The following is a 15400-nucleotide window of genomic DNA, read 5'->3' on the forward strand; positions in this document are numbered from 1 at the left end:
ATTTTTTCAGCTGCTGCTGCTCTCCTCCCACCTCCTCCTTATTATAAGAAAAGCCAGTGTCCAGTGAAGCATTGACAAATACATATTGACGAGCTGCAGCCGACTTTACGTCCAAACCAGCGGGGAAAAGCACCAGGCTGTTTTCTGTTCGGTCGCTTTCCTACGAAATACAGCATGAGGAAGCTTACACCGTGTCGCAGTCGTCCTTCTGTGGTCTTGGCCCTATCTCACAGTAGGCCCCATGAAATTCAAATACAGTGTGTTGAGCACCTTGATAAAGTACTTTCGGTATAAGGTTTTTCAGTGCTTTTACTAGATGGTGCTGGTATCACAACACACATCATTCATTCGTACACTTATCTATACTGTATATTAAGATATTGAGAACAGAACCATGTGTTTTGACTTAAGCTAATCAGACCAGCTCTTTTGCCATGGAAACGGGCCCATAACAACTTACATAAATCGACGCAGGGGAATTTCTTCCCCATCCTGCATCTCAAAGGCAAGGCAGTATAATGAACAGAGAAGTTGAGTTGAGTCAGCAAAGGTCAGTGAAGATGACACCACAGTGAGAGTGAATTAACAAGGGGTATTTGCCAAGGCCAGGTACTGAGTTGTTAGCGAATGTTGGCTCACAGTCAAGCAATAAAAGTCAAATCTCCTGTCAAAAGCCAACCCAAATTTTAACACAAGAAGAAATCCAGGACTTTTAATCAAAAGGCATTCATTTAAGACAGGCTCAGCAAATGTGTTTTTGTAACAATAGATAATGATCTGGACTTTAGGGGTGTGAAAATGTTGGTTCAACAAGCAAGTGGAAAATGGATGGATAGATTTTAGCTCTTTTGAATAGCTCTTTTTTAATAGAAGGTGATCAAAAGGTTATTGTTTTAATAATTTACAGAGCTCCAAGATCCACCCATCCATCCATTTTCTTTACCGCTTATCCTCACTAGGACTGCTGGAGCCTATCTCAGCTATCTTCGGGCGGGAGGCGGGGTACACCCTGAACTGGTCGCCACCCAATCGCACGGCACATAGAAACAAACAACTATTCGCACCTATGGGCAATTTAGAGTCTTCAATCAACCTACCACGCATGTTTTTGGGATGTGGGAGGAAACCGGAGTGCCCGGAGAAAACCCACCCAGGCACAGGGAGAACATGCAAACTCCACACAGGCGGGGCTAGGATTTGAACCCTGATCCCCAGAACTGTGAGACAGATGTGCTTACCAGTCATACACCATGCCGGCGACCTCCAAGATACAATGACAAATTTATGGAGGATTTTTCAGAACTGCAGTCAGTTAATTGTACTGACTACAACTATTTTGTCATAACGGGAGAGTTTAACGTTCATATTGACAATAACATGTAAAAAAATGTCCGCAGAACTCTCTGCTATACTGGACACATTTGACCTCTCTCAATATATATTGAGTCCAAACTACACTCAAGGTCACATCTTAGACCTGGTCATCTTAAGGATGTTGAAATGCTCTCAGTTGATATTAAGGATATGGCTATTTCTGACCATTTTTGTGTGTTCTTTGAATTACAGATTCCCCCAAAAGTTCAGACAAACTTTATTAAACTATTTATTAAGAAAATTTACATAAATGAGAGTGCCGCCACTAGGTTTATGGAGACCATAGCTGTGTCACAAACTGTGAATGCTGAGACAGTTAATGAAAATATTGGATGAATTCACCTGGAAAATCTTAAGTGTCATGAATACTCTGGTGTTGTTCCTATTAAAAAAAAGACAATCTTGAGGTGACCTAGAACACCATGAAGAAGTAAAGACCTCTAAATTAACGTGTAGGAAAGCAGAACATAAGTTGAGAAAAAACTAAACTCCAAATTTATTATGACCTCAACAGACATCTTTGCAATTTTAGAGTTAGTCAGGGCTAGACAGCAACACTTCTGAAAATCTTCAGTAGGAACCTGAACAATACTGAACAACTGTTTGCTGTGGTTGACAAGCTCACAAACCCCCAGAATCAGATAGCTCCAGAACTCCTCTCAGCAGATAAATTAATTGACTTTGCTCATATTTTAGTGAAAAAATACAATCCATCATGTTAAATATCAGCAAAAATCAGCAAAACGGTAAAATGATGCTACATCTGAAGCCACCCAGGAAAAACGCTATTACCACGTCAGAATTTGATACAGTTGACCGAAAAATTGGAGAGAAAATGGTTCAGCAGCTGAAACCATCAACGAGCTGTCTTGATTCAATACCATCTGACTTTTTCCAAACCATTCCAAAGTCCGTGCTATCTGATTTTAAGCAAATTATCAATTGCTCACTTCAGTCAGTTTCCAAAAGCTCTTAAATTAGCTGCCATTTAGTCTCTTCTAAAAAAAAAAACAGAACACTGGACGCTTCCATGTTAGCAAGCTGTAAACCCACCTCAAATCTCCCTTTCATAATCAAGATTGTGGAAAACGTTATTTTTAATCAATTCAGCAATTTCTTGAACTTAAATGGACTCTTTGGAAAATTTTAATCAGTTTTCCGAACCCATCACAGTACAGAATGAGCTCTGACCAAATTGCTAAATGATATAAGGTTGACTGGGGAAATGTCTCAATTCTGGTCTTGTTAGATCTCAGTGCTGCTTTGGATACAGTATATCATAATTAATATACTACTCAACAGGTTGGAAATGTGGGTTGGACTAAATGGAACAGTCCTTAAATGGTTCAGGTCCTACCTGGAGGAAAGGAGTCATTTCGGAAACCATTGGAAGTGTTCAATATCATCGAATGGCAATGGCCTATGGGGTCCCTAAAGGGTACGTTCTTGGACTCCTCCTGTTCAGCCTGTATATGCTACCCTTGGGTCAAATTCTTCAGAACCTTAATGTTGACTATCATAGGTATGCAGTTAACACACAGTTATATCTATCTGTATCAGTGTCTCCAGATGACTACAGTTAAATTGAGGTGTCGTGTCACTGTCTAAAACAGATGAGCCAAAACTTTCTTCAATTAAACCACAACAAAAACAATTGTTTTTGGCAGTAAAGAAAAAATAATTGCTGTTAGTAAATATCTGGAGTCACTCTCTTAAAAAACCAAAGACCAAGTCTGAAACCTTGGTGTTCTGATAGATTCCGACCTGACCTTTAACAGTCATATCAAATCAATTACTAAAACTGCCTTCTACCATCTGAAGAACATATCCAGAGTGAAGGCTTGCATGTGTCAAGCAGACCAGGAGAAGCTCATCCATGCTTTTATCTTAAGTAGACTTGACTATTGTAATGGTATTCTGACTGGACTCCCCAAAAAGAGCATTAAACAGCTGCAGCTCATTCAGAATGCTGCAGCTCGGTTCTGAACAGAACAAAGAGGTCAGAGCATATTATTCAAATTCTAAAGTCTTTACACTTTCTTCCAGTCAGCTTTAGAATAGATTTTAAAGTTCTGCTCCTGGTCTATTCATCACGAAATGGTTTATGTCCTGACATGAAAGAAATGCTAAAGGAATACAAACCCAGTTGGGCTCTGAGAGCTACAGACTCAGGTCAAATAGTGGAGCACAGAGTCCAAAGCTAACATAGTGAAGCAGCATTTAGGTGTTATGCTACACACAAATGGATTATGTTGCCAACAGAAGTGACGTTATCCCTAAGTGTAAAAGTTTTTAAAGTCCACTCGACCACACCCTGTATTAAGGATGGATCTTCTCCACAATCTTTTCCTTTTGGGTTGTCCCGCTAGGGATCGCCACAGCGTAACATCCTTTTCAATGGAAGTCTTCTGCATCCACCTCTTAAACACCAACTGCCTTCATGTCTTCCCTCACTCAATCTATAAACCTTCTTTTAGGTCTTCTACGCCACCCTCATCATCCTTCTACCAATTGTAGCATATATTGGTGTTTAAAAAAAACAAAAAACTTAATTAATTTGTTAAGGGGTCGGACGATAACATTTGCGTTCTGCTTTATTCCCCGGGGTCCGTTTCAATTGAAACAGGAGGATGTGGTAACTCAGGATGTTTAGTTAGCATCAAAATGGGGCACCACGTCGTTGATTAGCTAACAGCAGGGCAAAACGATGAAAAACCTCGTTGATCAATATTTTTCTGAAAGGGTTCCCACAGTTATGTAAAATTAGTCCTCGATTGCAGAGGACAACATTCTTGACAGAAACACACACAGTACACAATGGAATGCTTGAATGCTTATGCTTAAATGTGGAACATTTACTGTCAAAACTATAGGGGAAATGAGGACAAATGCAAAGGGAATTAACTATGTAGTAAAAGACAAGAATAACATAACACAGCGGAAAATAGAATGAATGGCTTAACTCGTGAGATGATCGTGAATGAACTGATGAGTATTGAGAGAGAATATATTTTGGACCCGTAAAATCATTAAACCAACTCCAAGCTATGATGCACCAATTTGTACTTATTCTGGGAGTTGCTGAAATGTTTAATCACTATTAGTGGATCACGTGGTCACCGACTCGGAGGTGTTCTTTCTCGGTCGTTTCAGGCGGGAACCAGGCTGTTGAATAGTCTGGAAAAAGATGAAGAGAAAGCTTTCTATAAAGTTAACTGGGCTTTCCTGTTTGCAGTACTCCGCAAATTTGGCTTTGGAGATTCATTTTTACATTGGATTTGCAACATTATACAATTCACCGAAAGCGACAATCACCCTTCAAATAAGATCACATCACAAAGTTTTACATTACAAAGAGGAACCAGACAAGGATGTCCACTCTCACCAATGCTATTTTCAATATTCATCGAACCTTTTGCTGCCGCTATACGTCAAGAATGCTAATATTAAAGGTATATGCTCTCTAGTGACAGAACACAAAATCAATCTATATGCTGATGATATTCTTCTTTACTTACAGGAACCCAAGTATTCTCTTCATTCAGTCTTCAATCTCATTAAAACATTTTCACAAATATCAGACTACTCTATTAACTGGACAAAATCAACAATACTCCCAATAACAGCAAACTCATGGAGTCCTGCAGATCAAATCCCAGATTACCCTATTCCAGTAGGAAACATTAAGTATTTAGGGATCAATATTTCGTCAAAACTCACAGAGCTAACCAATCTAAATTACACACCACTTCTGGAAACAAATCTCATCTGATTTAAGACGCTGGAGTAACTTGCCCATGTCATTACTGGGAAGAATAGCTACAATAAAAATGAAAATCTTACCTCAAATAAATTATTTATTTTGAATGATTCCATTTAAGACCATTTAAATGGTTTCAAACCTTAGATTCTGCTGTAATATTTTTTTATTCAAAAAATAAGAAAAATAGAATCAGTCTATCCACTCTTCAGAAAAGTCAACAGGGGGGAGGGCTAAATGCTCCCAACTTTAAACACTATTATTTAGCTAACCAATTACAATACCTCATCAAATGGTTGCACCACATTGAGGACTGTGATTCTTGCCTAGATTTGGAACAAACAGACTGCAACAACATCAAACTCCCAAAACTCCCATGTATTTCTACTAGTCTTAAACGCCATAAATGATTCAAGAATCCAATAATTGCATCCACCTTAACGGCTTGGTGGCAAAGTTTACAATCTACAGGATCTCAATTAGCTCCCAGTATGCTCTCCCCAATGTGGCATAATCCAGATTTCGAAATTAATAATATACCCCTTCATTTTAGTACGTGGGAACAACATGGAATTAACCACTGACAACAACTATTTAACAATAATGTTTTTAGGACACGTGATGAACTGTTCCAAGAATTCCAAATAACAGCCGGAAACCTTTTTCATTAAATTAAAAGCAGCAATATATATATATTTTTTTATATAATACCGACACTCCAGAGCATCCTCGAACTGCCGGAGTTTGTCAAGCAAATAATGAATTCTGAATTCTTTGTTGTCGAGGTTTTTGTTGTTTTATTATTATTCTATTTATTTATTTTTCTTTTTTCTTTTTCTTTTCACACATTTTAGATCGGTTTGCATGGTGAGAGGACACGTGCATGTTGTGGGGATCTTCTCCTCTTGTCCCTGCCCCTGTCCCTTTTCCTCTTTCCATGGGGGAGCCGGGCGGTCCCCTGCGTGTGGGGTCTGCTTTGTGGGGTCTGCTTTGGGTTTTTTGTCCGTCTGGTTTGCGGGCGGAGGTGCACTTCCCACACTCGGGGCCGGGTAGTGGGTGCTGGCTGGAAAGTGGGGGGGCGGGGTCGGTGCTGCAGGTCTGGGTGGGGTGTCCCTCTTCGTCGGTGACATCTATGGTCATGAAGTCCTTTGAACGTCACATGCTGGACCACCTCAACAGTGTCACAGGCCCCCTGCTGCACCCCCTGCAGTTTGCCTACCGAGCAAACAGATCTGCGAATGATGCAGTCAACATTTCATCCTAGAACACCTTGACAGTGCAGGGACCTACGCGAGGATCCTGTTCGTGGACTTCAGCTCAGCATTCAACACCATCATCCCTGGACTCCTTTCCTCCTAGCTTCTCCAGCTCAGCGTCTCACCTGCCATCTGCCAGTGGATTTGCACTTCCTGACGGGCCAAATATTTACTTTAGAATAATATGACTCAAGTGAAAATAAAAAGTAGTCCTCCAAATATTTACTTAAGAGTAAGTACTCAGTGGAAAAAAAACGACTCGAGTAACTCATGAGTAACTTCTGATCAGAAAAAAATAAAGTAAAAATTTGAGCAACGAAAATCAAATCAAATAAACATTTATAATATATAAGGAAGTCCACACACACCTGCCATAATTTAAATGTTTAATAATGGATAACTAAATAATATATAAGGAAGTCCACACACACCTGCCATAAATAAATTTTTTAATAATGGATAACTAAAAGTAGCGAGCGGCATGTCGTTCATTGAAACACCATTTACGACAATGGCAATAGGTTTGGAGAATTAAGATTTTCCTCATCCATGACCTTATATACAGAGGTGGGTAGAGTCGCCAAATATAGTCCTCAAGTAAGAGGACTGTTACTTTAGAATAATATGACTGAAGTAAAAAGTAGTCCTCCAAATAATTACTTCAGTAAGAGTAAGAATCCCTTCCTTGAGCCGTCACCTTATCGTGGTGTAGAGGTTTGTGTCCCAATGATCCTAGGAGCTAAGTTGTCTGGGGCTTTATGCCCCTGGGGGGGGTCACCCATGGCAAACAGGTCCAAGGTGAGGGACCAGACAAAGCATGGCTCAGAAGACTCCTAAGATGCATAAGAACATTGGAGAACGTTTTCCCTTGTTCGGACAGTGGTCACCTGGGCTCCCCTCTAGAGCCAGGCCTGGAGGTGGGCTCGAAGGCGAGCGCCTGGTGGCCGGGGACCCATAGGGCCCGGCCGGGCACAACCTGAAAGGCTAAAGTGGGTCCCCCTTCCCATGGGCTCACCACCTGTAGGAGTGGCCATAGGGTTTGGGTGCAGTGTGAGTTGGGCGGTGGCCGGAGGCAGGGACATTGACAATCCAATCCTAGGCTACAGAAGCTGGCTCTCGGGACGTGGAACGTCACCTCTCTGACATGGAAGGAGCCCGAACTGGTGTCTGAGGTCGAGAAGTTCTGACTAGGTATAGTTGGGCTCGCCTCCACACACAGCTTGGGCTCTGGTACTAGTCGTCTCAAGAGGGGTTGGACCAAACAGGAGCTCAGATTACTCCCCCCCCCCCCCCCCCCTTTATGGAGTCCTTGGAGGTGGTGCTGGAGAGCGCTCCCGCTGGGGACTCCATCATTCTTTTGGTGACTTCAATGCTCACGTGGGCACTCAGGTGAAGCGAGGGCAGAGCTGTCAAGGTGAAGAAGCAGTCCTATCTGGCATTTTTGGCTTGTGGGACGACTGAGGCAGCTGATGGTAACTGGCTGGCCAAGCGGAATGCAGCTTTGGTGGTCGCTGAGGCAAAAACTCGGGCGTGGGAGGAGTTCGGTGAGGCCATGGAGAAATAAAATTCTGGTCTATCATCCGACGTCTTGGGAGGGGTAAGCAGTGCACCATCAACACTGTTTATAGTGGATATGGGGCACTGCTAACCTCGACCCGGGACGTCAGTGGGGAGAATACTTCGAAGACCTCCTAAATTCCACCGACATGCCTTCGCATGAGGAAGCAGAGTCTGGGATCTCTGAGGCAGGTGCTCCTCTCTCTGGGGTTGAGGTCACTGAGGTGATTAAAAAACTCCCTGGTGGCGAGGACCCAGGGATGGGTGAGATTCGCCCGGAGTTTCTAAAGGCTCTGGATGTCTGTCAACCAGGACAGTGTCAACCACTGTCCTGGTTGACACGCCTCTGCAAGATCGCGTGGACATCGAGGACAGTGCCTCTGGATTGGCAGACTGGGGTGGTGGTCCTCCTTTTTAAGAAGGGAAACCGGACGATGTATTCCAACTACAGGGGGATCACACTCCTCAGCCTCCCTGATAAGGTCTAATCAAGGGTGCTGGAGAGGAGGGTCCATTGGGAAGTCAAATCTCAGATTCAGGAGGAGGAGTGTGGTTTTCGTCCTGGCAGTGGAATAGTGGACCAGCTCTACACCTTGGACAGGGTCCTCGAGGGTGCATGGGAGTTTGGCCAACCAGTCTATATGTGTTTTCTGGACTTGGAGAAGGCATTCGACCGTGTCCTTTGGGGAGTCCTGTGGGGGGTGCTTCGGGAAACCCCTGATACGGGCTATTCGGTCCTGTATGACCAGTGTCAGAGTTTGGTCCACATTGCTGGTAGTAATTCGGATATCTTTCCGGTGATGGTTGGACTCTGCCAAGGCTGCCCTTTGTCACTGATTCTGTTCATAACTTTTATGGACAGAATTTCTATGGACAGCCAAGGCATAGAGGGTGTCCGCTTTGGTGGCTACCGATTATATTGGTAGCAGATTCCGTTATTGATACAAAAAAAAAAAAAAGCAGTACGTGTTTGCGGTGGCAGTCCTAGCATGAATGGTACTGTGGGCGAGACCCCCCATGGCTCTTTAAATATTGTTTGTGCAGAGTTTGTGAAGAGAAAATATTCAAAAATAATTGTTATATTGTTGTGAACTATTTACACTATTTACAACTATTTACATAATTTGATATTATATATATATAAAATTCCTTGTGTGTTTTGGACATACTTGGCAAATAAAGATGATTCTGATTCTGATATATATATATCATATATATATATATATATATATATATATATTGGGTGAAGTCAATATATATATATATACTGCTGTGGTGTCATGTGTGTGTGTGCGTGTGTGCCAGGTTTTGTCTTCCTCTCTCGTTTCTCACACACCTGCTCCTGTGAGCATCTTCACCACCTGTGCCTCGTTCACCCTAATTACCTATTGTATTTAACCTCGTGTCTCATTCCCTCTCGTTGCCAGTTCGTTGTACCTTGTCGTCACGTTCCAGCATTCCTTGTCACAGACTCACAGTAAGACTTTGACCCTGTTCCGATTATCGACCTTGCCTCTTTGCCTCATGTTCTTGGATACTGTTGCCCTTCTTGGATTGCCTGCCCATGTACCGACCTATGCCCGTCTATTAAACCTCTCTTTTTGGAAACTGTCCATTTGTTTTGGAGTCTTGCATTTTTGGGTCCTAGCCTCTGTTCCGTTCATGACAGAACGAACTGGCCATAACATGGACCCAGCAGACTCAGACCCGGTGCGCAAAGCCCTTCAAGCGCAGGGTCAACGCCTCTCGAAGCAGGATGAGCAGCTTGCTGCCCTCCACCTTCATCTAGAGGGACTGTCAAGGCATCAGGACAATATGATGAGACAGGTGGCCTCACAGTTTGAACTTCTTATGAAAATTATCCAAGACAAGGAACCAGTTGGCACCACACCCAATACCGCCACGGTATTTCCATGTGAAACAGTCAACATGCAGCCACCTGCCACCTCCGCTGCTGTCTGCCCACAGCTCGCTCGACCGGAGAGGTTCTCGGGAAATTCTGGGAACATTAAGCCGTTCATCACGCAGTGCGAACTCCACTTTGAGCTCCAGGCAGCTGCCTTCCCCACCGAGCGGGCAAAGATCGCTTTCGTCATTTCCCACCTGACTGGTCGTGCGGAGGCGTGGGCTACTGCTGAATGGAGCCGCAATTCCGCCACGTGTCATTCATGGGCTTTTTTCGTAAAGACTATGGAGCAAATTTTTCAATTTTCCACTCCTGATCGTGAGGCAGCTCGCTCCCTTGTCACCTTACGACAAGGCATGCGCAGGGTGTCAGATTACGCGATTGAGTTTCGCATTCTAGCAGCTGAGAGTCATTGGAATAATCGGGCGCTACTCGATGCCTTTTTTCAAGGACTATCCCCCGCCGTCAAGGATCATTTAGTGCCGCTAGACCTGCCGACCGACTTGGACACTCTCATCGCTCTCGCCGTAAAAATCGACAGGAGGCTTTTGGATCGCGAGCTGGATGGAGATCGGCGGAAGGCTGCGTCACCGCGCACTTTGAGGACAAGCCTCGGTGACCAGCCAAACCAAGGCAGATCCCCTGGTTCCGGTCTCAGCCCACTGGCTAACGTCCCCACGGAGGAACCCATGCAACTGGGCAGGTTCCGTCTCTCCCCTGAGGAACGTCAACGCCGGCTGAGGGAAGGGCGGTGCTTCTACTGCGGTCAGTTGGGTCATTCCGTGAGCAACTGTCACGTCAAAGTTGCCGGTGCCGGTAGCAAGGGCACGGGTGAGGTGAGTCTGAATTTGATGAAGGAAGACCCTACACGGGTTCTTCCTAAAGTGACACTATGCTCTCCTGATCAAGAAATTCATACACCTGTATTAATTGAGTCTGGTTCTGACGCAAACTTACTCAACTCCATCCTCGTTAAACGTATGCACCTTAGAACCTTTGAAATAAAACGCCACCGCAACACCTATGCTGCAGACGGCAGTTTTATGGGCAAAATCACTCACCGCACTCAAACACTCACATTGACATTTCCCGATTCTCACTCGGAACGCATTAGTTTTCATGTTTTTGACGCCATGAATCAGGACCTTATCTTAGGGAACCCATGGTTGAGATTACATAACCCCCACATTGACTGGTCCTCTGGGCAGGTTATGTCATGGGGCAGCAATTGCGCCCGGAACTGTTTCAAGCCGCCATGTGATGTTCAGGGTCATGTTTCTAAGGACAATCCACAGACCCCATCTGGGGATCCTGATTTATCTCAAGTGCCCACCTGTTACTAGGATATTAAAGACGTTTTTTCCAAGTCCAAGGCCAAATCCCTTCCACCCCACAGACCTTATGACTGTGCTATTGACTTGCTGCCTGGAACCACACCCCCACGAGGCAGGTTGTTCTCTCTTTCAGGGCCGGAACACAAGGCCATGAAGGAGTACGTGGAGGAATCACTGGCAGCCGGCCTCATTCGCCCATCTTCATCCCCTGCGGGAGCAGGATTTTTCTTTGTGGACAAGAAAGACAAGACCCTGCGACCCTGTATCGATTACCGGGGTCTCAACGATATCACTGTAAAAAACAGGTACCCTCTTCCTCTCATCTCCACCGCCTTTGAGTTCCTGGAGGGAGCCAAGGTTTTCACCAAACTGGACTTAAGAAATGCATATCATCTAGTCAGAATAAGGGAGGGGGATGAATGGAAAACAGCATTTAACACACCAACAGGACATTATGAATATTTGGTAATGCCTTTTGGGCTTACTAACGCTCCAGCTGTTTTCCAGAACCTCGTCAATGATGTCCTGCGTGACATGCTGAATGTTTATGTTTTTGTTTATTTGGATGACATTTTGATTTTCTCCCCGGATGAGGAGACTCACATTATTCATGTCCGCTCTGTTTTGCAGCAGTTACTGCAGAACCAACTATATGTTAAGGCTGAGAAATGTGAGTTCCACAGGGCGTCAGTTTCTTTTCTGGGTTTTGTCCTGGCTCAAGGTGAAGTCAAAATGGACCCTTGCAAAGTCGATGCAGTAATTAATTGGCCTACTCCCACGTCACGCAAAGATGTACAAAGGTTCTTAGGGTTTGCAAACTTCTACAGAAAATTCATCAGGAATTTCAGTTCTATAGCCTCTCCTTTGCATGATCTTACCTCGCCACACAAACCTTTTGCATGGAACCCGCTTTGTCAGGCAGCGTTTCAAAAACTTAAGTCGAGCTTTACCTCCGCTCCCATCCTTACTTTGCCAGATCTCCAACAGCAGTTTGTGGTAGAAGTCGATGCGTCTGATGCCGGAATAGGAGCAGTGCTCTCCCAGAAATCTCTCAAGGATGATAAATTACATCCTTGTGCTTTTCTCTCCAAAAAACTGACCCCAGCTGAGAAAAATTATGACATTGGTGACCGTGAACTGCTGGCAGTCAAGGTGGCCTTGATGGAGTGGAGGCACTGGCTAGAGGGGGCACAGACTCCGTTTTTAGTATGGACAGATCACAAGAACCTTGAGTACATTAAGACTGCTAAAAGATTAAATGCGAGGCAGGCTAGATGGGCTCTGTTCTTTACTAGATTTAATTTCACGCTATCCTACCGACCCGGTTCTAAAAATGGTAAGCCAGATGCTTTGTCACGCATTTTCTCCGAAGAGAATTCTTTGTCCAACCCAAAGACTATTTTGCCCAAGTCATGTTTTATTTCCGCTTTTGTTTGGGACATTGAAACGGCGGTTAAAGGGGCTCTGAAAGACACTCCTAGCCCTGACGATTGCCCTGAAAACAGGCTTTATGTGGTTCCGACCTTAAGGGGAAGAGTCATCCACTGGGCTCACACGAACCGCACTGTATGTCACCCAGGCATTGCCAAGACTCAATCAGTGGTCGAACAGCGCTTTTGGTGGCCTAATATTAGGAGGGATGTTATTGATTATGTCAATGCTTGCCAGGTATGTGCTGCCAACAAGCCCTCTCATCAACGTCCTTCTGGGGAGTTGCGACCCCTGCCAATACCACTACGTCCTTGGTCAGACATTTCCGTAGACTTTGTGACAGGATTACCGGCCTCTAAAGGCAATACCACCATTCTTACAGTTGTTGACAGGTTCTCTAAGATGGCACACTTCATTGCACTTCCAAAACTCCCCTCAGCTAAAGACACTGCCGAGCTGATGATTAATCAGGTTTTTAAGTTCCATGGTTTCCCCAAGAATGTGGTGTCTGATAGGGGTCCCCAATTCATTTCGCAATTTTGGAAGGAGTTTTGCAATCTCATAGGTGCTACCGTCAGTCTGTCATCTGGGTTTCATCCTGAAACCAACGGCCAAACCGAGAGGCTGAACCAGGACCTGGATACGGGGCTCCGATGTCTCGCTTCACAGGATCCGCGATCCTGGTCTCAGAAATTGGTTTGGGTCGAATTCTCCCACAATTCCCTCCCCTCTGCATCCACTGGTCTATCGCCTTTTCACGTTGTGCATGGTTACCAACCATCTCTGTTTCCTGCCATAGCCCCTGAGTCCACAGTTCCAGCGGCATTAACCTTGGTGAGACGCTGCAGGAGGACCTGGGAGCGAGCCCGACAGATGCTGCTGCGCCAGGGACGGTCCTACAAAGCCGCTGCTGACCGTCGGAGGACACCGGCCCCGAACTACAAAGTGGGTCAGCGAGTTTGGCTCTCGACCAAACATATTCCACTCCGGGTGGAGTCCAAGAAGCTCGCTCCCAGGTTCGTTGGGCCCTTCCCCATCACAAAGATCATCAACCCTGTCACCGTGAAGCTGAGGCTCCCAAGGTCGATGCGGGTCCACCCTGCTTTTCATGTCAGCCTACTCAAACCAGCCCGGGACTCCCCTCTGGTCCCGCCTTCCAGGCCCCCTCCTCCCCCCCGGTTTGTGGATGGGGGCCCTGTCTTCGCTGTGAAGCGGCTGTTGTCGTCTCGTCGGAGGGGGAGGGGGTTTCAATATCTGGTGGACTGGGAGGGCTATGGGCCTGAGGAACGTTCATGGGTACCGTCTGCGTTTATCATGGATGATTCGCTCATTCGGGACTTCCACGTTGCGCATCCAGGGGCCCCAGGGCCGTCTGGGGCCGGCCGTTAAGGGGGGGGTACTGTCATGTGTGTGTGTGCGTGTGTGCCAGGTTTTGTCTTCCTCTCTCGTTTCTCACACACCTGCTCCTGTGAGCATCTTCACCACCTGTGCCTCGTTCACCCTAATTACCTATTGTATTTAACCTCGTGTCTCATTCCCTCTCATTGCCAGTTCGTTGTACCTTGTCGTCACGTTCCAGCATTCCTTGTCACAGACTCACAGTAAGACTTTGACCCTGTTCCGATTATCGACCTTGCCTCTTTGCCTCATGTTCTTGGATACTGTTGCCCTTCTTGGATTGCCTGCCCATGTACCGACCTATGCCCGTCTATTAAACCTCTCTTTTTGGAAACTGTCCATTTGTTTTGGAGTCTTGCATTTTTGGGTCCTAGCCTCTGTTCCGTTCATGACATGTGGCTGCATATTGAGCACCCTTTGGCAGCCACAGCAGTGTGATGTCCACTGAATTTCAATGGAGTTAAATGAGGGAAAATTGTTCTCGTGGAGCGGCTGCTAGCCATTATGCCAGGGCTCAGAGGCTGCCTCCATGCAGCCTGTGAGAGTGTGTGCCATGTGCGTTGCTGGGAATTCTTCTCTACTCGCTTAGTAGCTGTGAGAGCAGGTACATGTTTGATTGAAAGTTGAAAGTTCCGGGGAGGCGGGGTTTTCAGGGCATTCAGCGTCATGCCCACAGCATCTGGAAGCTGAATGAATGTCTCAATTCTTGACCATTTTAAAGCCTGATTTCACATACTTTGCCTTTCTTTCATTGATTCATTCATTGCCCAGATTGTTCACAAGATTATTTTCTGTGATGTGTCAAATTTACAGGACATTTTTCACGCTGTGAATCAAATAGGTCCCTGCTCTAACATAGCCTCCTGATCAAAGTCCGCATTCTCCCGGCTCCCTCTGAGTGAGCACACCATCTCATGGGCCGCAGAGAGGCACTCTGTGATGGGCAGGCAGCCTCTAAGCGCAATAACTGTTAGCTGCGCTGGCCAAATTTCCCCCTGCTTCACCTCCACTGAAATTTAGCGGGACGTTTTCGGAATTGCGGCCGACCATAGTGCACTCTTAGGCGGCAACAGCAGTTCATTGCTTTGGTTCCCGTGGATGATTTTTTTTTTCAGTCAAGTAAGGTAAATAAGTAAGGTTTTATCTAGCACTTTTTTAAAACATGCACTTACAAAGTGCTGTACAGCACATACACAAGCAGAGTTGAACAGGTTGAAAACACAAGCATTCATCCATCCATTTTCCAAACCGCTTATGCGCACTAGGATCACGGGCATGCTGGAGCCTATCCGAGCTATATTTGGGCGAGAGGTGGGGTGCACCCTGAACTGGTCGCCAGCCAATCGCTGGACACATATGAACAAACAAGCAGTCACACTCACAT

This window comes from Phycodurus eques, chromosome 6 (genome assembly GCF_024500275.1).
Source record: "Phycodurus eques isolate BA_2022a chromosome 6, UOR_Pequ_1.1, whole genome shotgun sequence".
In the NCBI taxonomy this organism is placed as follows: Eukaryota; Metazoa; Chordata; class Actinopteri; order Syngnathiformes; family Syngnathidae; genus Phycodurus; species Phycodurus eques.